The 24,707-nt window shown below is 36.9% G+C and overlaps 1 long non-coding RNA gene across 1 annotated transcript in view; it reads left to right on the forward strand.

Moving 5' to 3' along the window:
- Window positions 1-24,707, forward strand: part of LOC120779057 — a 180,918-nt gene that overhangs the window by 41,579 nt on the left and 114,632 nt on the right. The window contains exon 2 of the long non-coding RNA XR_005705601.1: window positions 14,091-14,196. This is a non-coding gene — a long non-coding RNA (uncharacterized LOC120779057). The remainder of the gene's footprint in view (window positions 1-14,090; window positions 14,197-24,707) is intronic.

The raw sequence follows: 24,707 nt of genomic DNA on the forward strand, positions 1-24,707 counted from the left end.
GTTTATTTATTTGTCTAGCATTTTTTGACCGCTTTGCATCTGCAACTGACTGCCGCATCCGAAGGACCTCCACACTCCGCTTCATTCCTCTGCGCTCATGGGCTCGCCAGCGCCACTTGAGCGAGCGTCGGTTGATGTCGCCATGTTTTACCTCGTTGTATTTTGATGTGCTTCGGTTATTTGTTGCTTTTAGAGTTGTTGTTGCTTGCAATTTTCATGAGCACTTCTTTGCCAAATACACTATTTATTTTCGACTACCACTCGACTGCACACACACATATATTTATAGCAAGTTGTTGTTGTAGCGTTATACAACAAAACTCTTTGCTGAATGCCTTTGACTATAGTTGGCAGTAATAGCCGCATGCCATGCCCTTTTCCCCTAAATACATATGTATGTATGAATTTCACTCGTACGTTCGTCGGCACTCGTAGATTACTCGCCCATGCAAATGCATATGTGTATGTGTTCACTTCTTGCTTGTGTAATTGCCGTGTTGGTGTCTGTGGCTCTGACAGCCTTTTACCTTACAAGTGCTCGTCACCTTCATTGCCTGCCCGTTGGTGTTTGTGCAGTTCCGCTTTGCATTAACCGTTATACCTCCATACACACAAACGCATGCAAAAGTTGCATTTTCACTTATGTTTGTACGTGTGCAGCTGCACTCGCATAAATAAAAATGTCTCCAACCTCGTGAAGTGCGCTTGTTTCAAGCTTCTTTGCTGTACCCGGTTTGTTTGTGTTTGCTTGCCACTCTTTCGTTTGGTGATAAATATCAACGTTGTTATATAATTGCATGTGTTTATTTTTGCGTTTTGTTCTTTTTTAGGGTGGTCTGTAAATACCCTGTTGGGAAAGCTAATTACTATGAGAAAAAAAGTTTCGGTGCTAAGTATGTAATTTTTGAAAGAGCCACCACTCTTATCTAAATATACGATACAATCAATGACCAACTTTCGAGTACGGCAACTGACCTCACAAGGTCACCTTTACCATATTTAACCTAACCTTTAGTAACCTAAACCATTGTATTGTCGTACACTGTGGACAAAAAATAGAAATTTAATTTTTTTGCGAAAACCCATTCGTCAATTTTATTTCTTTTCTAGACGAAAAAAATCGGCAATATCGTTACAAAGATGAACGGTTGATTCTCTGCTAGTTTTTCACAAAATTTTCAAACAATACCGTGTGACTATTCAGCAAACTCCAATGATCGCTTTGGGGAAACCGTTTTGAGTCAATTGAAAACATTAAACGTTAATCCGCATTAAACGCTATTCCGGAAATTCACTTTAACAACTTTTTCGAAGATTGGAAAAAACCTTGGAACCAATATATTGGGGTCAAAGAGAATGAATTACTTTAAAGGGGAGATCTCGATTTTGAATAATAAATTAAGATTTTTAAAATTATTAACAAAGTCTTACTATTTTCTGCCCACAGGTTAAGTTGATTTTCAGTGGAACTTTTCAAAACAGATTCTGTTCATTAAGGCAGAAGGAAGGAAGGTTGCAATGATTGCAATTTTTCAAAGGTCATTTTAAAAAATGGAAGCTGTGCTATTTGAAATGATTTAGCGCGGTGTAGACTAATTCTTAAACACAGGGGCATAAAAGGCTAATCTATACACTACGAACGTTATAACAAAATATTTTTAGACCATTTTTAACACCAACATAATCGAACTCCATTTTGTGTTTTTTGAAATCACATGTCTTTTGTTAATATTCGTATTATTATTTTTTTATTTTTATAATAAAAAAATTATTTTTTTTATTGTTTTCGTAAAAATATTTGGTATACATTTTACATGAAGTTTTTAATTTTTTTAGAAATAAATTCAGCCACTACACTTACTTTACCCTATAAACTAGTGGTATTTTTTCATAAGAACCGAACACAGTCTAAGTCTAATATGGTATGTATCCGGCGAGTTTGCATCTGTAGCCATTTTTGGTAAAAAATGTATATACAGAAGTTGGAGATGTGTATTAGAGACAATCATTTGGAGTTCATAAGACTCTTTGTATTCCTGTACAGGTCATATAGGAGAAATAGGAAAAAAATAGGAAGAATTGGCTATAAAGTTCGAGTGTGAATCATAATAATATTCGGCCTGTTCTCGACGGCTTCAAAAACTGTTAAAAGAGCTTGTTAAATTGTTCGAGTATCGATTTGAAAAGAGATGTAAGATGAAATATAACAGCACTTAGTATTATTTAATGTAGTCATACTGGTGATCGGAAGTATTTTGACTATCTTTGACTGACATAACTGTATTAAAAATCAGTAGCCTTTAGTGCCAAGGTCTGTACTGAGAACTGTGAGTCTATAGGCCACTATGAACTCTGCGCTCTAAAAGCAAGCTTAATCGGAAGGGTTTTGGACTGTAGCAAGTTCCCAAAATCCTCTATTTGTAATAGAGAATTATAATTTAGTTCAATGGACTTTGCTCAAACTCTGTGGTTGATAGCATGCTCTGAGATTTTCCAATGAATTTACTCATTTCATTCCCAAGTTGAAGAGTTTTCAAACTCAGAGTGCAAAATAAAGCTCTTCGGATGATTTGCGAGTTTTAATATTGAAACAGTTGATTTCTTGACAATTTTTAATGAACTCTGTTTCCTCCAACTTTGGCCTCAGCCATAACCTTAAATGAATTGCCATTTCCCTAAAGGATTCTCTGGCTACAGACACAGTCGACCTCTCAACGTAAATACTGGTGTACATATGCATGTTTATATAAGAAGTATTTGGGTAAATAAAAACTCATGCATCCATACGTTCACCATATGCGAAAATCTTTCTGCTCTTCAACAGTTATTCTAGCGAATTAAAGTGCAAGCTCGCGCAGTTGCACTTGTGCAGCCTAGTCACTTGTCATAGACTTGGCGCGGTCGCTTGGTCTCTACGCTCACCTGTCAACGTGTGTCTACATCATCACTCTTATGTGGTTGCAATGTCGTTCGTATGATTGTGTTTATCACGAACACACGGCGATTATCACTGTTACCGTTGGTCGTATTACAGCAAAGATTTTGAAAGCTTTTCCACTTTCATCTATTTGTCTTTATTTTTATGTTGCTACCAACAGCATTATCACTTTATCTGGGGAATTATTATCCTTTACGCATATGACCTTAGCAAATATGTGGCAGAAACAAGCAGTGCTAGTCTCTGAAATCTTTTGGTGGGGTTTAGCAGTTGGGTTAGCAAGAGAATTCCGATATGCCAAAATACAAAACAAATATTACATAAGTTTTAGAAAAATTGCAAAATATCTAAATTCTGAAATTCGAGAGAGCAAATAACCTTAATTGTTGATTCGAATCAACTACTCACCAACAACATTTCTTCAATCAAAGTACACTCGTGCGACTAAAAGATAAGTTAATAATGGGTATATATAGATTATTTGAAAATCGTGAATATCTTATTGTAGAAGATATGTTTTAAATTGTAAGCTTTTCTATATTAAAATTTTACTCGAAGAATAAAAAGTCCAACACAACTTGTAGAAAGAATTACAAAAAGCTATGCAACTAAGCCCCTCTTGTAGGTGCCCCCTCATTCAGGTTCAAATTTCATGCATCTCCATACACACTCACATATATATGTATGTATGTATGTATGTATGTTGAACCAGCGCTAACTCTTCTGTAAAGGGAAGCGTAAAAACGTTTCGGTTATGAAGAGCTCTTTTGAAGGCACTGAGATGTGTAAAGAGAACAGCAGTGAAGAATGGACCTCTGTGTTGAACTAAACTTAACGAACCTGCAAACACAGTGGCTTCTACAACTAAATATATTCAAATACACACTAGACATATGTGTATGGTTGCAGGGCAAAAAGGGATGTCTTCAACATAAGGGACATCTGAGCGAATGCTTTCTTTTTAAGAATACATGTAACTACAGCCATTCATAAAAAGGATTGTGGTAGAAGGTGTATAGAAAACTCCGTTAGGATTAGGCTAACTCGATTTGCAGCAGAATGCATAATTTTCGGAATCTATAAGAGTTCTAAATATGTCTCAATATCGAATAACGCATATACATATACATAAGGAAATGACGTTTTTTTCTGCGATTGAGTTTACTTTTGGTTGAATTGGAAAATTTAAAATTTGTTGAGTGATGATAATGCACAATCCACTGTTGGACGACGTAACATCCTCAAAAGTGAATTTTTGTTGTGCTCTATGGTCCGAGGGAATCACTGGTTCATATGTCTTCAAGAAAGAAGGATCGCCATATTTGACTTGATAATTAAATTTCTGAAATGATTTTCAACAAACTCTAGCTAACCAATAGTAGAGTGTTCTCATTTTGGTGTTTAGGAAACTCTGAGTATAGATTCATATTTTTCTTGCAAAATATATTACTTCGTAAGTGTCAAAAAGTGGTGTTTAAGGTCAGTTTAAGCATTATTAAACACTCACAGCAAATTCGAGCTTGTGAAATTCATTTAGAAACCCGAATTTTTATTATTTGCTTCAAATATTATTTGAAAGGTAAACCAGAACAAAATGTTGACCACTTTTGACCCTCCCTAATGTACATATTAAAAGTGTGTTACTTAGTAGTTGCCTGCATGCGCAAGTGTGCGCCTCGTGTGAGTAACTTTTATAAACTCTCGTGCGTCGTTTGTTTGTTCCTTAAATCACTGCTTTACTGCAGCAATGTCATAACTAGAGATTTGCAGTTTTTATTAATTACGCAGGTGCATGTGTTCATGACTGTTTTCTGCTACTTTTTTTGAACTTTTGCTTGCTATTATTTAGTGTCCACTATTGTGCCACTCCAACACATGGCGCCTGAAAGTTTCCATGATTTTGCTCGCCAGCATTTCATATTTTCACAACTCAACTTATTGCGGTTCTATGTGAAGCAAGCAAAATGCGACTGTGCGTCAAGAAGTGTGTATGTGTGTGCGAAAAACTTTGCGTGCATTGCACCGGTTGCGCTCACCTTGTCTGTCAGTTGGCTTCACTATCTTGTACCTGGCATTTCTTCCACTTATGCCCGGCGCTATTCAGCGCACACTAACCAGCGTTTTCCATAAACCACACACACAAGTCTATATGTGAACACACTTTTTTCGCTCGCTTTTTTGGCTTTAATGAATAGTAAATATTTGCAAGCTTTTTATGCACGTTTTATTTAGTTTCAGTTCTATTAGAGCCATAACCACATGCACGCCATCTTTCGTGTGTGTGTGTGTGTGTCAGCATTTTAATACAGTGAATGCGCAGATGTGTTCACTTACAACCACACTTATACATAGTAGTGTGTGTAGGAATGAACGCACTTCTTAGCTTGTTGTATAAATATGAAATAATGATGGGTTTGTATGGGTCCGCACTCGCTTTCAAATGGTTAAACAAATAGATTTACATGTGTGCTCAAATAGTATAAAAGCTGCTTGCAGAAAACTTATTTTCTTTAACATAGTTATGCTGAAAAATGGGTTTCTTTTCTAATGTCTATATTATTTTTCATATCATTAGTTGCGCGATAGTCTTCCATTTGATTAACGCTAAGTAATGAAATCGCACTTTACAACTGTTTCTTGGTTTTGTTTCTAGAAGAAGAAAACTGAAATATAATGAGTGCTTTCGGTTCGAATACCCTTCAAGAGCGTTCGTGATTTGTACTCAACTCTTTGCGTGTCCAAAGAATAAAGACTTGTGTCATTAAAATTTTATTTATAAAATTATGTAGAGAGAATATGTGAGATAAGCACTGTACAGGTTTTGTTTTTGTAGTTTTTATACACTTGCAATATGTTGCTACATCTTGATGAAACTTTGTACACATTTTCTTAACAAAAAAGTAATACAGAATTCATAAATGAGTGTAATCCAGCGTAAATTGCAGTAGCAAGGGGCACTTGTGGGGTAATCATTAAAAAACAATGGGCGTGGCCACGCTCATTTATAAGTTTAATGTACATATCGCCTAGACAACAATTTCTATAAGAACTATTAGCGGCAGTATGAAAATTGATGAAATCGCCAAAAATAGATAAAATCAGGTCAATAATGCCCCAGTTTCTATTTATTGCATATAACTATTTTCGTATTTTTAATATACCTTATATCGAATATGTCGGTCAGGGTATCAGTTATATATACATAGTATACATATGTGTACTATACATAAAATTACTCGGATTCCGATCCTCTGGTTGACGTTTTTCACCTTAATGTATTTTATTGACTTTGACTCCTGCAAGTTGCAAGAGTATAAAATGTTCGGTTGCACCCGAACTTAGACCTTCCTTACTTGTTTCTTTCGAGTAATTATTTTTTTGTTTCTGTTGTGCTTTGTATGTCAACAGAAGGTGGTAAGTAATATATAGTACCATTACCCGCAGCCTCGAATAGCTTTTTCGAAGCCTTTTCTTACTACTCATGTGTAAATGAAATGTGATATGAAATTAAATGAAGGCTTAATAATACATTTCTAGTCTTTGGAAATTTTCTTATAATATTGATTTCATAGATAGAGTGGTCCGTGATTTCTTAAATGAGTTGAAATAATAAAAATTGGATTGGAAAACAGATAAAAGTATGCTGATGAACTAAAAATCCCGGGCGCTTGTCAAAGAACATTTATTTCTTTAATACGAGTATGATTACAATATTGATTACGCAGTACCCGCGGGGGAAAGCAGAGGAAGAGGAAGACCTCCATTCTGTTGGGAGGACCAGGTGGAGAAGGGCCTGGCTATTTTACGTTTTTGCAGAGGAGATAGTTTTATAAATTTTCACACTCCAAAACTTTCAATGACTCTCACAAAAGATAGATTAAAGCAACCACTCTACTGCTCGCTTCTGATCTGAAGCCTAGCGCAATTTAACTTTTCGTTTAAACATTGAACTGTGTTCATTCACTTAAGCCATTTACTTTTTTAATTACCTTTAAAATAGTAGCAATATAACCTATTCAAACTTTACTACCTTTTCCATTTCAAATTACAAAACAAATTCTCTACACTAAATATCCAAACGAAAATATGAAACAAAGCACGCATAATCCCAGCAGCGACCTGCCGGCCAAGGGTATTCGTATATTCATGGACCATTTGCTGGTTGTACGAGTGCCACTTTCCAATTACTATTTCAACACAGATATGCTTTATTCATTCATACTACATATATATTGTATATGGTACGTAGGCAGCGATTGTTGCAATTGTAGCCATATTTATGAATTCATGTAGTACCTACAAAAATTTAAAAGAAACAGGGTGACGCAAAATGTATCAAAGCAAAAAAAAAGGCTTGGCCGAAATTATAATACCTTGTAATGCAAGATTGGTTTACTATAACTTGATTCTGATCGATCGGTTAGCATTGCAGCTATATGGTATAGTGGTCCGATTTGAACAATTTCTTCGAAGACTATATCGCTTTGAACAATAACCCATGCCATATTTCGTAACCAATAATCTATAATACATAATCTATTATCTATAATCTATAATCTATATTCTATAATCTATAATCTATAATCTATAATCTATAATCTATAATCTATAATCTACAATCTATAATCTATAATCTATAATCTATAATCTATAATTTATAATTTATAATCTATAATCTATAATCTATAATCTATAATTTATAATCTATAATCTATAATCTATAATCTATAATCTGTAATCTGTATTCTATAATCTATAATGTATAATCTATAATCAATAATCTATAGTCCATAACCTAAAAGTATTAATTAGAGAATCATTTGACTTCTTCATTCGCTGAAATTAAAACTCACGTGTAAAAATTCTATATTGTCTTGTCTCAAGATATTTCACAGCACCCTTTATAAGCGAGGGCACCTATTTGTGCAAATAAACATTTACGACTATGCTTTATTGCAGAATTTTACGACAAACAACGAGTAAACCCTACACTTTAATACAAACTCGTACTCATAACCGCATTCACACACACACACATACACAGTGCGAGAGTCGAAACCCAGCACTACTAAATAGAAAATTTCTCTTTTCGAACATAAAATTGTTTTATGACTATGAAGAATTTTTATTACGCTTTGCATTCGTTAAGAACTCCATCTCTGTCAGGAAGGAGTTGCAGTAACCGAAAGGCTTGTTGCTTGCAGCTTCGGCACTGATACCGCAGCTACTGTTGCGTCTGCGGGCCGCAAAACAAAACCGAAAAGGCACGACGGTAAAATCCTCTCGTAGTTGGAGGCTGCACGCCACAGGTGCAACGACTAATAAACCGGACCATAAAGGATACTTGATCGAATTGAGCTTGCAACGGAGTCAAGCACCTGCACATAAATATTTATAGCCTAGAGCACGAGAGCACAGCTCATTAATGTATGTGTGTTTGTAGCAATTTAAAGAAAACAATATTCATGTTTGTTTGTGTTAGTGTGAGTGTGTGTGTGTGCGAAAGGGTGTCAGTGCGTGCATGCTGATGAATTTTTATGTTGATCTTAAGGATAAAAGTATTATGTGTAAGTGTGCCCACATGCTCGCCTATGGGCTTGTACCACACCACCAGCTTGTATATGTATGCGCTTGTAAGTACGCAATAATAAATTTTACAAGCTATTATTCGGGCCAAGTAAGGTGCAGCAAAGTTAATGGTAGCTTTAATTTTGAGCAGAAATATTGCTTGTGTGATTGATTTCTACTCAATTCCTAATGATTATTTCGTTTGAACACGGTAAAATGGTTATATGCTCGCAATTTTAATGCTCGCTTGCAGTTAAAGTAAATTTGGCGTAAACGGAAATTTATGGTAAAAGTGTAAATAAATGAGCAAAATACTTGAGTGCTCTTTTTAACAGTTTTTATTTTATTGTTTAGTAAGTTAATGGAGGACAGAGTGGTTTTAAAAAATTTAAATCGTTTGAGATTTGCTTTGTATGAGTTTTAGTATTATGTAATTCAAAATTTATTCTACTAATTTTTTGAGAATTTTAACATTTATTCGTATATTAATTTTTTAATTATTTTGTTTATTGAAAAAGATTTCGAAATTATGGAAACTAAGGTTTTTATATAAACTTTTGTTCGGGAGCTGAGAAACGAGGTCAATTTCTGTGGGAAAACGTAACAATTTTGATGGCCTATTCAGGTCTTTTGGTCTACCATTGAAACGCTTCATACAAAACAGTAACCAAAATGGTTGACTAGATCCATAAGTAATTTTGAGTAGACAAACTCATATTTCTTTGATGACAATATGACGATTTTCAAGCACTGTTTGTTTTTTTTTCGATTCTGTAGAAGGGATCAGTTCCGATGGATGAGATTACGTCGTAGAGTTGATCCCAAATCAATTGATCTCACTTGGATGGATATTCGTCCTTTGTGTTACCTGTAAATTCCCAAAAGTAGATCACTGGACTCTCATAAATCACAAATTTATTAAGGCGGTTATCTACTTCGCTAAGTTCGCCAGAGATGTGTCTTCCAAAATATTTCAATCTTAGTCTATCAAAGGCTGGACAATGGAGGAGAAAATTAAAGATGGTTTAATCTCGTCAGCCTCCAAACAGTTTGGAAAAAGAGCGTCCGAAAAGATATTTAGTCTTGCAGCATGACAACGTATTGAATAGTGCCCAGTCAGAACGCCTTCAATTGCTTAGACATAGTAGTTCGGAAGACCCTTTACAGTTAGAGCGTGCTTGCTAAATTCAAATTTGATCAAATAGAATAACTTTTTCCCGGTGATTTATGATTACAGTTACTTTGCATACCTTTAACTTTAGTTGACATTTTACCACAAATTACTTATTTTTAAAAAATTTTTTTGGAAAGTCATAATCTTTAAATAAATACATACAAATAAAAGGATTTTAACAACACGAGAACTTTAATTTGTTAAAATATTTGTTCATATTAACTTTAAAATCAAAATTACAATTATATTAGTTCTTCTTCTTCTTAATTGGCGTAGAAACCGCTTACGCGATTATAGCCGAGTTAACAACAGCGCTCCAGTCGTTTCTTCTTTTCGCTATGTGGCGCCAATTGGATATTCCAAGCGAAGCCAGGTCCTTCTCCACTTGGTCCTTCCAACGGAGTGGAGGTCTTCCTCTTCCCCTGCTTCCCCCGGCGGGTACTGCGTCGAATACTTTCAGAGCTGGAGTGTTTTCATCCATCCGGACAACATGACCTAGCCAGCGTAGCCGCTGTCTTTTAATTCGCTGAACTATGTCAATGTCGTCGTATATCTCATACAGCTCATCGTTCCATCGAATGCGATTTTCGCCGTGGCTAATGCGCAAAGGACCATAAATGTTTCGCAGAATTTTTCTCTCGAAAACTCGTAACGTCGATTCATCGGTTGCTGTAATCGCCCAAGCCTCTGCACCATATAGCAGGACGGGAATTATGAGCGACTTATAGAGTTTAGCTTTTGTTCGTCGAGAGAGGACCTTACTTTTCAATTGCCTGTTGGTGGTGTTAATGCTGGTTCCTAAATAGACGAAATTATCTACAACTTCAAAGTTATGACTGTCAACAGTGACGTGAGTGCCAAGTCGCGAGTGCGACGACTGTTTGTTTGATGACAGGAGATATTTCGTTTTGCCCTCGTTCACTGCCAGATCCATTTTCTGTGCTTCCTTGTCCAGCCTAGAGAAAGCAGAACTAACGGCGCGGGTGTTGAGGCCGATGATATCAATATCATCGGCATACGCCAGCAGCTGTACACTCTTATAGAAGATGGTACCTCTCCATTTAGTTCTGCAGCTCGAACTATTCTCTCCACAAGCAGGTTGAAAAAGTCGCACGATAGGGAGTCGCCTTGTCTGTTTACACAGCCGTATTAGTTTTGCGGGGATACCAAATTCAGACATCGCGGCATAAAGGCAGCTCCTTTTCGTGCTGTCGAAAGCAGCTTTGAAATCGACGAAGAGGTGGTGTGTGTCGATTCTCCTTTCAGGGTCTTTTCCAAGATTTGGCGCATGGTGAATATCTGGTCGGTTGTTGATTTTCCAGGTCTGAAGCCACACTGATAAGGTCCAATCAGTTTGTTGACGGTGGGCTTTAATCTTTCACACAATACGCTCGATAGAACCTTATATGCGATGTTGAGGAGGCTAATCCCACGGTAGTTGGCGCAGATTGTGGGGTCTGCTTTTTTATGGATTGGGCATAGCACTCTTAAATTCCAATCGTTGGGCATGCTTTCGTCCGACCATATTTTACAAAGAAGCTGATGGATGCTCCTTATCAGTTCTTCGCCGCCGTGTTTGAATAGTTCAGCCGGCAATCCGTCAGCCCCTGCCGCTTTGTTGTTCTTCAGGCGGGCGACTGCTATTCGAACTTCTTCATGGTCGGGCAATGGAACGTCTGCTCCATCGTCATCGATAGGGGAATCGGGTTCGCTTTCTCCTGGTGTTGTGCGTTCACTGCCATTCAGCAGGCTGGAGAAGTGTTTTCTCCATAATTTAGGTATGCTCTGGGCATCGGTCACTAGATCACCTTTGGGGTTCTACAAGAGTATGCTCCGGTCTTGAAACCTTCTGTAAGCCGCCGCATTTTTTCGTAGAATTTTCGAGCATTACCCCTGTCGGCCAGCTTATCAAGCTCTTCGTACTCACGCATTTCAGCCTCTTTCTTTTTCTGTCTACAAATGCGTCTCGCTTCCCTTTTTAACTCTCGGTATCTATCCCATCCCGCACGTGTTGTGGTCGATCGTAACGTTGCGAGGTAAGCAGTCTGTTTTCTCTCCGCTGCGACACGGCACTCCTCGTCGTACCAGCTGTTCTTTTGCACTTTCCGAAAACCAATGGTTTCGGTTGCAGCTGTACGTAAGGAGCCTGAAATGCCGTCCCACAGTTCCCTTATACCGGGTTGTTGACGAGTGCTATCAGAGAGCAGGAGTGCAAGCCGAGTAGAAAATCGTTTGGCTGTCTGTTGTGATTGCAGCTTCTCGACGTCGAACCCTCCTTGTGTTTGTTGGCGTGTGTTTTTTGCTGCACAGAGGCGGGTGCGAATCTTGGTTGCAACAAGATAGTGATCCGAGTCGATGTTAGGACCTCGGAGCGCACGCACATCTAAAACACTGGAGACGTGTCTTCCGTCTATCACAACATGATCGATCTGGTTGGTAGTTTTTCGATCCGGAGACAGCCAGGTAGCTTGCTAGCCTTTATTTTCGCGTGGAAATAAACCAGCTGGGCAGCGGCACCTTCCCAATTAAGGGTCCAGACATTCCAGGTGCATGCCCTTATATCGTATTCCTTATTTCGTTTGCCATGGTCGTCATCATAAGGGGGGTCTCTCATCCGAGGCTGGTTATAACTATTCACTGGGGGTGGCGGGTCCCAAACCCAGCGCACAACCCTGCGGAGGGGATGTTTCGCCTTCTCACATTAGCTCGCCCTCGAACGGATTATTAAGAGCATATTCATAATTACATACATTCAAGTATCCGAATTCATTTTAGCCAAACGACTGTGCATTAAAACCAACAATTTTATGCTTTTATTACCACCCACGGTGAGTTGAATGGCAAATATATAAAATTTTCGACACGTTTCCAATTTGTCGAGACATTAGCATTGAGCGGCCAAAGCGCCCGAAAGCGTGCTTCAAGCTACCTTAATAAAACTAATAACTAGATATTCAAAAGTCAGCAGCAAAAGTTATACGCTTTTCAGTTATGACATACGCTTTGGAAGACTTTGGAGTCATGGCGAATAATGGTGAAAAAACAAGCAAAAATAATAAAATTAAAACCGCAGAAGAGCCAACCGAAAAACAGAGGCAACAACTCAGCAATATTTGAAATGTTTTGTCATTTAATCTCACTCTTGTTGCCAAGCTGAGATTACACGCTGTGGGGAAAATGCGGTAACTCGCTGAAAAAGCATATCAAAATCTTCGTGTGTACAGTTAAAGTAGAAAGGCGAAAGCTGGGTTTGGGGGCAAACTTGCAAAAATGAAATGATAACGGTTGAAAAATTTGCGCTACCACATATTTACCGCCATCTCATTCGCTTGTGAGTCACGTTGCAGGTTACGCCGGCGTGTCGCATGCCAACAAGATTTTTTCTCTGCTTTATGTCTGCCTCTATTTTATGAGAGTAAAAGTTTTCCAACGCGAGTGCTGGTATGTGAGGAGTGTACTTTGTTGGTTGATAAAAATATATGAGTTCGGAGACAATGTGGAAGCAATGCTTTCATAAACGTTAATAAAGATAGTTGCAAGGTGTTTGTGTGGAGCTCAAGAGGACTTGAAGAACTAGTTTGCCATATTAGCATCGATCACTGCTAGGAACGAAGTGCTTAAATGTTCATATTTCAGAAATTTTGGAATTATATTTATTTAGTGTAATTATAGTTTAAATTTTATTGAAAAAGTATGTATTTTCTTCAATTAGACTTTAAAAAATTTTAGGTGAACTAGTTGCAACCTAGTTACTTTCGGACTACTCGATTATTTATCAATTTGGAACTAGTTGTTCTCTGCCTTAACTATCCTACTGTGCTTGCATGTTGTTAACGAACTATCGAAGCGCACTTTATTCACTCACCAGCGGCAGACTCAAGCATACATAAATGTTATCAGCACAATATGTGAATGATGAATGTGTTTATGTATGCATATGTCACACATATGTAATTATTTGTTGTTGCATGGGTATGCATGCAGGATTCTGCTTGTTTATGTATTATACTTCATGTATTCCATCCGTGGTTTATGACATTTCCTGTTGTTATCCTTTAATGTGCACACACAGCCAGACGTGTATTTCTGTATGTGAGCATGTGTGTGCGTGTGTTCGTGTTTGTTTCAGCATATTTCGTCGCTTTCGTGTAAAAAGTTGACAAATGAGCTTCCTATGATAAGTAAGCTGACTCACTCGCCACTTCCGCAAATATGGGAGAGTGCACGTGTGCTTTTGTGGGTGTGTGAGTCTGTGTGTGCGGTCGGGCAGTTAAACTTGTTTTGCAGATGTAGAGAAAAATTGCTACAAATTTGCCATTTGCTGATATTATTTATTTATCTCTGAAAAATAATTATTTCTTTTAAAAATGAATTATTTATTAAACAATCTAATATTCTTTCTCCTTTCAGCTTTGGCATTTTTAAAGTGAGTGAAAAGTTGAAATTGAGACTAAAAAGTGTTTGCAAGTCCGAATTGTGAATTTAAATATTCTATCTGTTGTCATATAAAGAAACGGTAAGTGTGCTTGATTGAAAATAATTTATTATATAAACCAAAATTTATTTCCCTCTCAACAGATTTTATGTACCGAAAAATGTTCAAACATTTGTGAGCACGATTCTCTTTATAGTTTGCTAATAATTTTGGCACAAATGTTATGTTTGTCAATGGCCTACGTAAAGAAATTATAAGTAATTGCGATGATATGATTTTGGTTCTTTCACAAAATAATGTTTTTTTTTATAATTTTTTCAATTTTTAAGCCTTAAGAGGTCTAAGCCGATTTATTTCGGTCTGGTTGAATTGTGGATTTCTTGATAATTTTTCATTAGTTCACGCTACTACCTTTTTTTGCCAATATTATTCTCTAGAACTAAGTAAAATAAGTATCCTGTTCACCTAGTTACGTAAAATCAACCAAGTAGGGAAGGTGATAGCTTTCTTTTCTCACCCATTCTTCGAAATAACCGCCTTCAAAGCAACCGACAGGACGGAACTTTATACTAAACCTCGTATATGTATTTCCGTCTCTTTGGGGTCTATAGATAGAGCACCGAATCGGTGTCATATATTTTTGTTTTGAAATAGATTACACAGTCTAACATATACAATCAACGAACATATGTAAGAAATGTTCTTTTAGAGTAGATTAATCTATGGAAAAAAGTTCCCAATTTAACTATAATTTTACCAAACAACATTTTGGTACTTTGTGCCATTTTTCCGCTAGAAACAGTACTCCATCAGGTTAAAACTTTCATCAGTGTAAATCGAAAGTTCGAAATTTCCAGAACGGCAGGGAGCGAATCATTGTTGTGCTACACGAACTTATACAGCATCGTCTCTAAAAATTTCACAAATTTCATTGGTCGCTTTTTTATACAAAAAACTCAAAATATAGCGAAATTCGGCCTTACCAGTGGATGTAACTTAAGAAAATTTGTTTCTACTGGAAAATGTTGGCTGTACATTGACAAAATTGCGGTGTTTATGAAAAAACGAACTTTAGGAAAATTGAGGTATCTTTTGGGATCCCAACAGTAACGTCATTGTATGGAGTATTGTCTACCGAACTTGCAGAAAAATTATGAGGGATCAGCTCCGAGTAATAACTCAAACAAACTTGAATATGCTGTTTCGAGATAAACTTGCTTAAACTGATGGATCTGATTGGTCTGACCGGCTAAACTTTAGAAAACTGTAACTCAAAAACTATTTGATATGTCGATTTCAAGTTTTAGTATGTCATTTTTAAAAGCATAACCTATCGATATATGAAAACAAAAAATTTTACCTACCAGTAAGTGTATTCCTTCTAATCAAATAGATCGTCAAAGTCAAAGGCCTTAATTGAAAAGTAGGTGTTTAGCAAATAGCTTGGGAGTTGAGTTGCACAAGGTTCAAGTTAGTTATATGGTTTTTAGTAGTATCCATATTCCGTTATATAAGAGGTGGCCATAAATTTTTACGCTCTGAACCACATCTATGATCTCACATCATAAAAGCATACAATCAAAAATGTGTAACAGAATTAAAAATTGTCACTACTGTTAAATTTGTTCCAGCAACGTCGCTAACCACGTGACAATTTCGGTGCAAAGTGTGCAACTGAGTTCACAAAGAAGCAAGCAACTTAACTATATTGTCAACACTATGAAAATTAACCACCCATAGCGTTAAAAGTGTTGCCACATTGCAACCAGCAACAAGCTAGTGCTCAGCTCAAAATTGCCACGGACATGCTCACACACACATACTTATATTTAAGCGCAGTCCAACCCGAGTTGTCAATGCTGATGATGTGAGGGCAGTGTGTGTGTAGATGGACTTGAAATTAAAGTGTCTGCTGTTGTCAATTCTGTTGGACATCGCTACATTTTGTTAACACTATCTCAGGCAATACTTACACATACATGTACAAATTTCAGCATTCGTATGTATGTGTGCGCGTTGTTGATTCCCACTTCTCTGGGAATTCTTTGGCTTGTAAGTTTTGTAACTAAAATGTATGTTTGTGTGCAGTTTTATGTGTCTTCGCTGCAATTTCGATTTAGCAAGTAACTGTTAAATTGTAATATTTCTTGCATTTGTCATTTGTGACATGTGGCTGTCAGTATGACAAGCTCTTTTTGTTTTATTATTGGAAAGTGGAAAAAAGTGAGTTTTTTGTATGCGTCCGTGTGTTGGATTGAGATTATGTAGTAAGCAATCTAAATTATGTGACAACTTTGGAAAAAGCTGTCATCGAAATGTCATGAAAACAAAATTTTGATAAAAACCTTTGAAAACATTGCACCTTCTGCTACACTAAAGCTATAAAACCCTTCACAGGCGCATTTCCTATTTGGTTAAAAAATGAACTTTATCATGATTTGGTCGGTCAGTTTGCATGACAGCTATATGTGATAGTGGTCAGATCTGAATAATTTATTTCGCGATTATAGCGTTGTCTTAGACAATAATCTATGGCAAGTTTAGTGAATATAAAAGTTTTTTATACAAAGACTTGAGAGTGATCGCCCAGTTTTTATGAAAGCGATATCCTAAAGTTGCCCGACATTGGCATTTCCAACAAATAGTCCTCTCCTCTCGGCCAAAGCCAAAGAGACACTGCTGTGTTGACTAATACTTTTGTCCGAGTTGAGTGTTCTTTTGCTACTCACTTACAGAAGGGCAACCATATGTACATATAATCAAACTACACTTCTTTAAATGAATTTCGTACGCCAACATTAAAAACTATTTCGTAAGTAATTTGACCATATCACAATTTAAATCCAAACCCTATAATATATACTCTGTAGTGGAGTAAAAAATTGAGACTTTACGTAATCACTACTGAAATCGCTGCAACCGCACATTGCGTAACGGAATCATCACCCACATATTTCTTCTGCGCTGATATCACTTGACATATCTATTTTTTCTCCCGTGAGTTTTGCAAAATAAGTTACAAACCATTACGCGCTTTTCTTTAGTCTGGTACTTCCGTTCTTTGCGACGATGGCTATCGGTTTTGGGGTTATCAACATTTCGTGTTTTCTGTTTTGCTTCGCCACACCAGGGTCTACGGTATGTCATTGATCTATGCCGTGGGAAAAGCGAGTTGTTGTGTAGTTTGTAAGTGTTATTGTTGTTGTGGCTAGTTGCCGTTACTTCAGTGCCAAATCGGTGCTATAAATAACTGCTAATGTTGTGCCGAGAACATACGCACCCGCAGTATGCGAAAAGGGCAAGTCAAGGGTGCCCAGTAGGAAATTTTGTTTATATATTCATTTTTGATGTTCAATAAGGCTACCTAATTTCCCACAAAATCAATGAAACGAAATATTTGCTCATCTAACTGGAAGAGAGATTTAAATTTTTCTATCTGATAATACAAAAAAATAGAAAATCTGTAAGTCAGAAGTCCTTCACGAGACGGTCATACGTGGAGAAACTGTATGGATGCTGTCTAAGAACCTATGTATTTATCAAAGTTCCTTTGATTGGTACTCTTTTTTAACTTTGAGTGGGGCAAATATCTTGCATGTACTGTTCCTAGAAACTCGCATACATTCAGCTCAAAATAGTCTTTCGGCCTCGAAGGTCTTTCCTACAGGGCTTCACTTCAGACACACACAAAGCCACAAGCTTGTCTAAATGTATTGGCAGTGTCTGCATTTTGGCTGAGTGTCAAACGTAAACTGTGTTGCATACTTTTTTGCTGTTATGACCGCTTTTTTCTGCCATTTCAACAGCGGCTGCCACTGCATTGTCGTTGCCTTTGTGCCGCTTTTTCTACTTGCCGCCGTGTGTGTGACTGCAACTTGTGTTGTGCACTTCGTCGACAAGTCGTTGGTGGTTTGCGCAAAGTTACAGAAAAAACACACAACAACAACAAGTGTAGGATAAAAAGCAAAACAACAACAACACACATCGCTTTTCTTGCCACTTTTTCAAGCTTTTTGCCACTACTTGTGGTGGCTTGATTTTAGGTTATTCAACTGAGTGCACACTTATGCACAAATTCAAGCGTATGTTTAGCGCTGTGTGCGCCCGACACACATATACCACACACATACGCTTATTCGTCTGTATGTGTGCGTGCATGTTGATTCGTTTGTTTGTATTTATGGCTGCTTTTGGCAACATTAAATGCGCCAAAACTTGTCACACATGCCTCTTCGGCGCTAACTCACAAGCACTTCGTAAAAAAGGACTAACGTGCAACAACAACTACGCACCCACAAGTGAATTTCTTGTTGAGTTCACATACTTGAGTATTGAGTTTGCATGTGTGGGTGTCAATGTGTTATGTGCTTGCGTATGTGTGTGGTTGGCTTTGGCATACTGCACTCTTCACTAAGCGTTGATCTTAATCAGCTACAATTTCTTTTGTTTTCCGATTTTTCGGCAAAGCTGCCATAAAAGTGTAATATTTTTTCTTAATAACTGTCGGTGTAAGCACCAAGCGAAAGATACAAATTAATATTTCAGTTTTTGTGACGCCTCGGCAGTGGGCCAGTAGCACAGTGCGTCATAAATATTGAGTAATGGTTTGGTGAATTATGTTTATGTGCAAGTGTTCAGGGGTTTCATTGAAACATTAGTTTTGTTGATCGATGTGTAAGGCCAGTGACCCAGAAGTAAGATCAAAGACTGAAATGGACCCTACAACTGTACCAATTATTCAGTGCGGTACTAGTACTACTTAATATCGCTGGCTAGCAGTACTAGAGTAAGAGTCCACAAATATATTCTGTAGACCACCCGTTTAGTTTCTTTATTCTAGTATCAGTTTTTGTCCCTTCGGCTTATGTTCCCCAGAATAGTGCTTGCCAAGATAGGCAGAAACATTTTAGAAAATAATAAGACATGCTCTATGAGGAACATCCATTTTCAGGATCAAATCTGACCCAGACTTACAAAATTAAAATTGCAATTTTTGTTATCGCCTTCAAAATATTTTGAATTAAATAAAATTCTCCATGCTTTTATTATAAGCTTAGGCTCGAATGGCGTACGGAGCCATTAGTAAATTTAAAGTTTTTCGGTTTCAGCTCATTTTTGAGGTGACATTCGCTAGATTGTTGAAGTTCGGCGTTATATTCATAAAGTGACGTCTCGTTATCAGTAATGATGCTTCTGATGTATGTCGGATCCTCAGCTTTATTGTCAAACATCTCTTTTGTGATATCTACCGGAAGTCTTTTGTGTAAAAGATTAAGGCCATTTTGTTACGAGTCTAGCATAGACATACTTCATACCCAAAATATTAACAGAAATTTGTTGGGTCGACCCATGAGGTCCGCTGCTTTCTCTCGGATGTCAACGTGAAAAGTTTTAAGTACTGTTTCTTTAAGTTTTCCGACGTTATCGCATTAACAGAGCAAGATGGACATATCTGTTCAGGCAATTTTTCGATGCCTTCGCGATCCTCACTGAGTACTTGCGATTGAGAGAAAGTAGCCCTAAATACGTCTGCAACATTTTCATCGATTTCGTTGCCGTGATTCTGGAATCACAAACTCGTTGTTAATTTTTTTCAATGGCAAAAATCGCCATGGTGTGGATATCAAAGTTCATTGGAACATTAAAAAGCAAGTACAATGTAGGAAATTGTTTCTATTGATTCGGTGATTCAAATGGACCTGTTCGAATCAAATTTGGTCTTAGAAAATGTAAGCTTCTGCAATCAGAATATCTGTTTCAAAATTAGTGGTTTCATTTTATTTAAAGATGATGTTTTATTATATTGCTTCTTAGTTGATAATATCGATGTATGTACATTCCCAGACTGTGGGCAAAAAATAATAAGACGTTTTAATATAAATTTCGCTGGAAAACCCATATGTCGAAATATTTCTTTTTCTAGGTTGGTGTGACTGTTAGTTGCATCTGTGTCAAATAAACCAATATCGAAATAATCATTAGAGTTTAGTATATTCTGCGATTTTTGCGATGAAGTTAATTATTCAACAAAGAAGTTCTAATAAATATTGAGTGCGGAATCAAATTTCTAGTGCCGAAACGTTCAGACTGCTGGTGATAATCGTTTGTCGCGAGCAAGTCTTTTGGATTTGTACAACTTATTCAAATAGTGTCGAGAACCACGTCCAGGACGGCCATCAACATCACCTGCAAACAAAGTAAAGAGATTGTTGCTGGAGAATAGAAGATTGACAGTCAGAGATCTCACTGACATCGTTGGAATATCGGAAGTATCAGTGAAGACCGTTTTAAAAGATCATTTGATCCTAAGGAAAGTGAAATCTCGATTGGTTCCAAAATTACTTAATAACAGACGATCTCTCGGCCGAATATCGTGGTAAAGATTAGCCGAAGTCGAAAAACCACGCAAAGCAGGTCAAAAATTCAGGTTATGTTTACAGTTTTCTTCGATTAACGAGGTGTGGTACACTCCGAATTCCTTGCGACCGGCCACACAGCCAACAAGGAATACCTATTTGAGTGTTATGCGTCGTGTGCGCGATGCTATTCGTAAAAAGAGGTCGGATTTATGGGCCAACAACTGTTGATTTTTGCACCACTATAATGCACCGTCACAAATTACATAGATTTTTCGTGAATTTTTCGCCAAATTTTCAACCATTTATGTCTTAATATGAAACCTGAATGTCTACGCGCAAATCCGAAAATTGACTTTAACAACTGTTTCGAGGATTGGAAAAAAGGTTGGAACAAGTGTATTGGGGTCAAAGGGTATTACTTTGAGGGGGACAACATATATTTTGAAGAATAAATTAAGAATTTTAAAATTATGAACAAGGTCTTAATATCTTTTGCTCATAGTTTACGTATAATAACATCGAAGTTTGATTTTTATTGCTGGCGTGTTTAAGTTACTCAAATGCTGATAAGTTTTTGTTTGCCCTCATTGACGGGTGCTAATTTGTTGAATATTGCATTTCAAGGATATTCCATGTATTTTAGAAGCTTGAGTTTATGATTCGTTTACACTACTAACACATACTCAATGCTGGCTCTTCTTACGCTGCTGTGGTGCTTGTACAGCGAAATTGAATTGCTTGGGTTTACACTTAAACTTCGCTTTGGTAACTTAAGCACTGGCAGCGGAAGCGCACCCTTTGCTATACAATGCGCTTTATTCTTCAAGAAACTATGGGTACAAAGCATTGCTGCTTGAACATGCGCTCCAAAAATTTTCTCAAATTATTAAACTTTACACTTCAAGTTGGCCGCTTTCAGCCAAAAACTGATTATGCTCAGCCGTTCTTTTTCTTTGCTGTTAAAATTGGTGAAAAAATAAATATTGATCGAGCTTTTCGGTAATACGAAATGCACTTAAACTTTCCCTTCAAAAATGAGAATTTCTAAAGAGAATAAAAATCATAAAAAAATCTTACAAAACCAAAAACAATATTAAACGTAAGTATTAAAAACTTTTTCGCCCCTTTTAGCCGCCATTTCGCTTCTACACACAAGCTTTGTTTTGGCGTTCTGGCCAACCACCGACGTCGCGCCTCAGTTGCGCGCATCAAACGGCAAATACGAGCACATTTTGCCATTATGAACAATCAAGCTTTAAATAGCCCTCAGGGGCCAGTCCACCGCCAACACTCGCCGCACCCGCAACACACTAATGCACTACTAACGAAAACAATGCGAGCGGCGCGAAGCGAATGCACTAAGTGAGTTTGTGAAAACTTGTGAAATTTTACGCTCCAACAAAATGATGAGATTCGCACTTTCGTACAAGGCAAATTGGCGAATTATGAAATGCGAACCACCAAAAATCGCACAGTGGCGCTGAAATTCGCTGCTCTATTTATTCCCGTCGTTGTTATTGTTGTTGCCGTGTTAAGCGTTCAGTTGCCGGCGCACAAAGTTGTTTTGGTTGATTGCTTAGCTGTGATTAGCTGCTCGGGCAACATGCCACCGACAGCGCTCCGCGCAATTATCGCGGCGCCATTATTGACTTATTTGTGCAGAAATATTTGGCCATTAAAGGCCGATAAATTAAAATAAATGTAAAAATTGCTCGCTTTTCGCCGGAATTAGTTTTTATAACTTTGAATTATCACGCGAATATTTTCAAAAAATATTTCTAATTTTACTTAATATGGCAGTCATTACTTTTAGTCGTTAGAAAGTAAAAATTTCTAACTGTAATTGTGCCATTAAACTATATCTACGTTTATATAGGTCATACAAATAAGCATTGGAACACACGCAGAGCACACATACCCCCCGTACACTTTAGCGCTGCAAATGATTTCCCGCAGCAATCTAGCGCTGTTTTGTGCTAATCGACGGTTAATTACGTAATGCGACTAAATTTTTGCAACTGAATTCGTGGAAATTCAGCTAATGGTTGTTGCCACCATTTTAATGGAATTTTAGTTTAAAATGCGTTTAATTTCGCTCTTAATGAGTTAAATTTTGGAAACTAATAAAAGGTTATTGATTTAATCATTATAAATTAATGCATTATTTATAATTACTAGTTTACGGCTATGTTGTTGTTGTAGTTGAAATTTAAAATTTTGCTTTGCAGTAATTGTCCTAAGAAATACTACCACATTCTATGTTGCTTAGGATAGTAAGGGCCGAGCGAAAATAGATAAAACAGAATGTTCTTCTGACTTCGTCTATCGAATAAATTAATCTATGTCTCCGCAATCGACTTTGGGCCAAGAGAGTGGGAGGTACATTTATACAATTAAATAGGTTACATACATATATACAACTCATATACTGATCGACTTATTCGACATAAGGTTTGTTAGAATAAGTACGGAAGAGCTAAGTTCGCATATAACCGAACATTTCATACTCTTGCAACTTGCAAAGATTAAAGGCAAATGCCTTTAGGTACATACATAAGGCTTGTTAGTTATATGAGGGGTAGGACGAATATACACCGTTATAAGAAAAACACGCTAGCTCAATTTTATTAAGATATACGATAAGATATATGCGGTATAAAGTCACCCAGAAGTTCGAAGATATTTATATTAGGTGGCTAAAGAAATTGACCAATTTTAGGCACACAGAACTACTACTGTCAGGAAAGGGTTCTCTCTGAATTTCAATTATAAATCAGACACATTGACCAATATTTTCGGTAAAAAGTCTACCATAGGTACCGGAGTATAAATATTCGGTGCCTAAAGAACAGTTTTTGTTGGATGTGGACATTTTTGGGCTGTGAGGTGGGACACCCTAAAGGCATTATTCGTCGAAAGTCTTATCCAGATATTAATTGCTTCTTGTTCGAAAGAAAAGAATCAGATTACACTGTAACGCAAAAATTTCAGAGAAATCCCAAATATGGTTGGAATTCGTCGGGCGGGTCTCAAGATATGTATTTCCACCTAAAAGTGGACGGTGCCATACTCATCGTCCAATTTTGACCCCAGGTTCACTAAAGTCCTCTTTTACCACCTCCCGGGTAAAATTTAATGGCTCCCTAGTATTAAGTTATTGATTAATAGCCCTATAAGTAGTTTTTAAAAGAAACGTTATATGGTGAGTGAGCGAGCTTATCATCCATTTTTACACTGTCGATAGCAGTTATTATAATATTTGTACTGGGTGAATTTGGTTGTCGTAGCTTAGGTAGTTTAAGAGATATATACATTAAACTTAGTAGAGGGCGGGGTCACCCCCATTTTTAAAAATTTTTCACCCAAAGGTACACTTTGCTACTGCGATCTCCTCTGCCAAATTACAGTTCTATACCTTAATAAAGTGCTTAGTTATGGCACTTTATAGCTTTTCCGTTAATGTCGTTTTGTGGAACTAGCAGTGGTCCGATCACGCTCATCTACGAAGTCGCAATTTGTTTTACTAAGGAACGCGCATACCGAGTTTCAGTAAGATATCTGAATTTTCACTCAAGATACAACTTGCACGGACGGACGGACAGATAGTCATCCGGATCCGAAACTACTATACTCTGTAGCAACATATTTCAAGAGTATAAAAATTATCATTTAAACATTTCGAATATGTAGACTTTTGCCCTACTTTCTTACTACTTTTATCTAAGATGAAGAACTTCGCAGTAAAAAAATAAATTAACAATGATACATATAGCAAGTCGAGTTCGAATGCAACTTTTTTAACCAAATCGTGTTCGCTCGTAATTTTCTGCGTTTTTGCATTTAAATACCAATAATGTTATAACTTTGATATTTTTTGATATTTTTAATAAAATAATTAAAATTTTTCGAAAACATTTAATAGCTTTGAGGCAAATATTAGTTTGTGTGTTTTCCCATTCTGCCATTGTACGCTTTAATAAAATCAGACAGTTGCAACTTAATATTGCGGCTTTGAAAGTTCTAAATTTACGTTGAAATTTCGCTGAAATTGTCTTTCTAATTTTGTAATTATTTGACAAGTTTTGAATACAACTGTACGTATGCAGCCTTGAAATTCCAACTTAATTACTTCATTAAATGAGAAAAATATTATATTTGATGGTAACCAAGACCACAAGCATCACTAATAACACAGTCATAATTACCGGCAGCAAGCAGAAACCACAAACACAT

Source organism: Bactrocera tryoni, chromosome 5 (assembly GCF_016617805.1).
Source record: "Bactrocera tryoni isolate S06 chromosome 5, CSIRO_BtryS06_freeze2, whole genome shotgun sequence".
In the NCBI taxonomy this organism is placed as follows: domain Eukaryota; kingdom Metazoa; phylum Arthropoda; class Insecta; order Diptera; family Tephritidae; genus Bactrocera; species Bactrocera tryoni.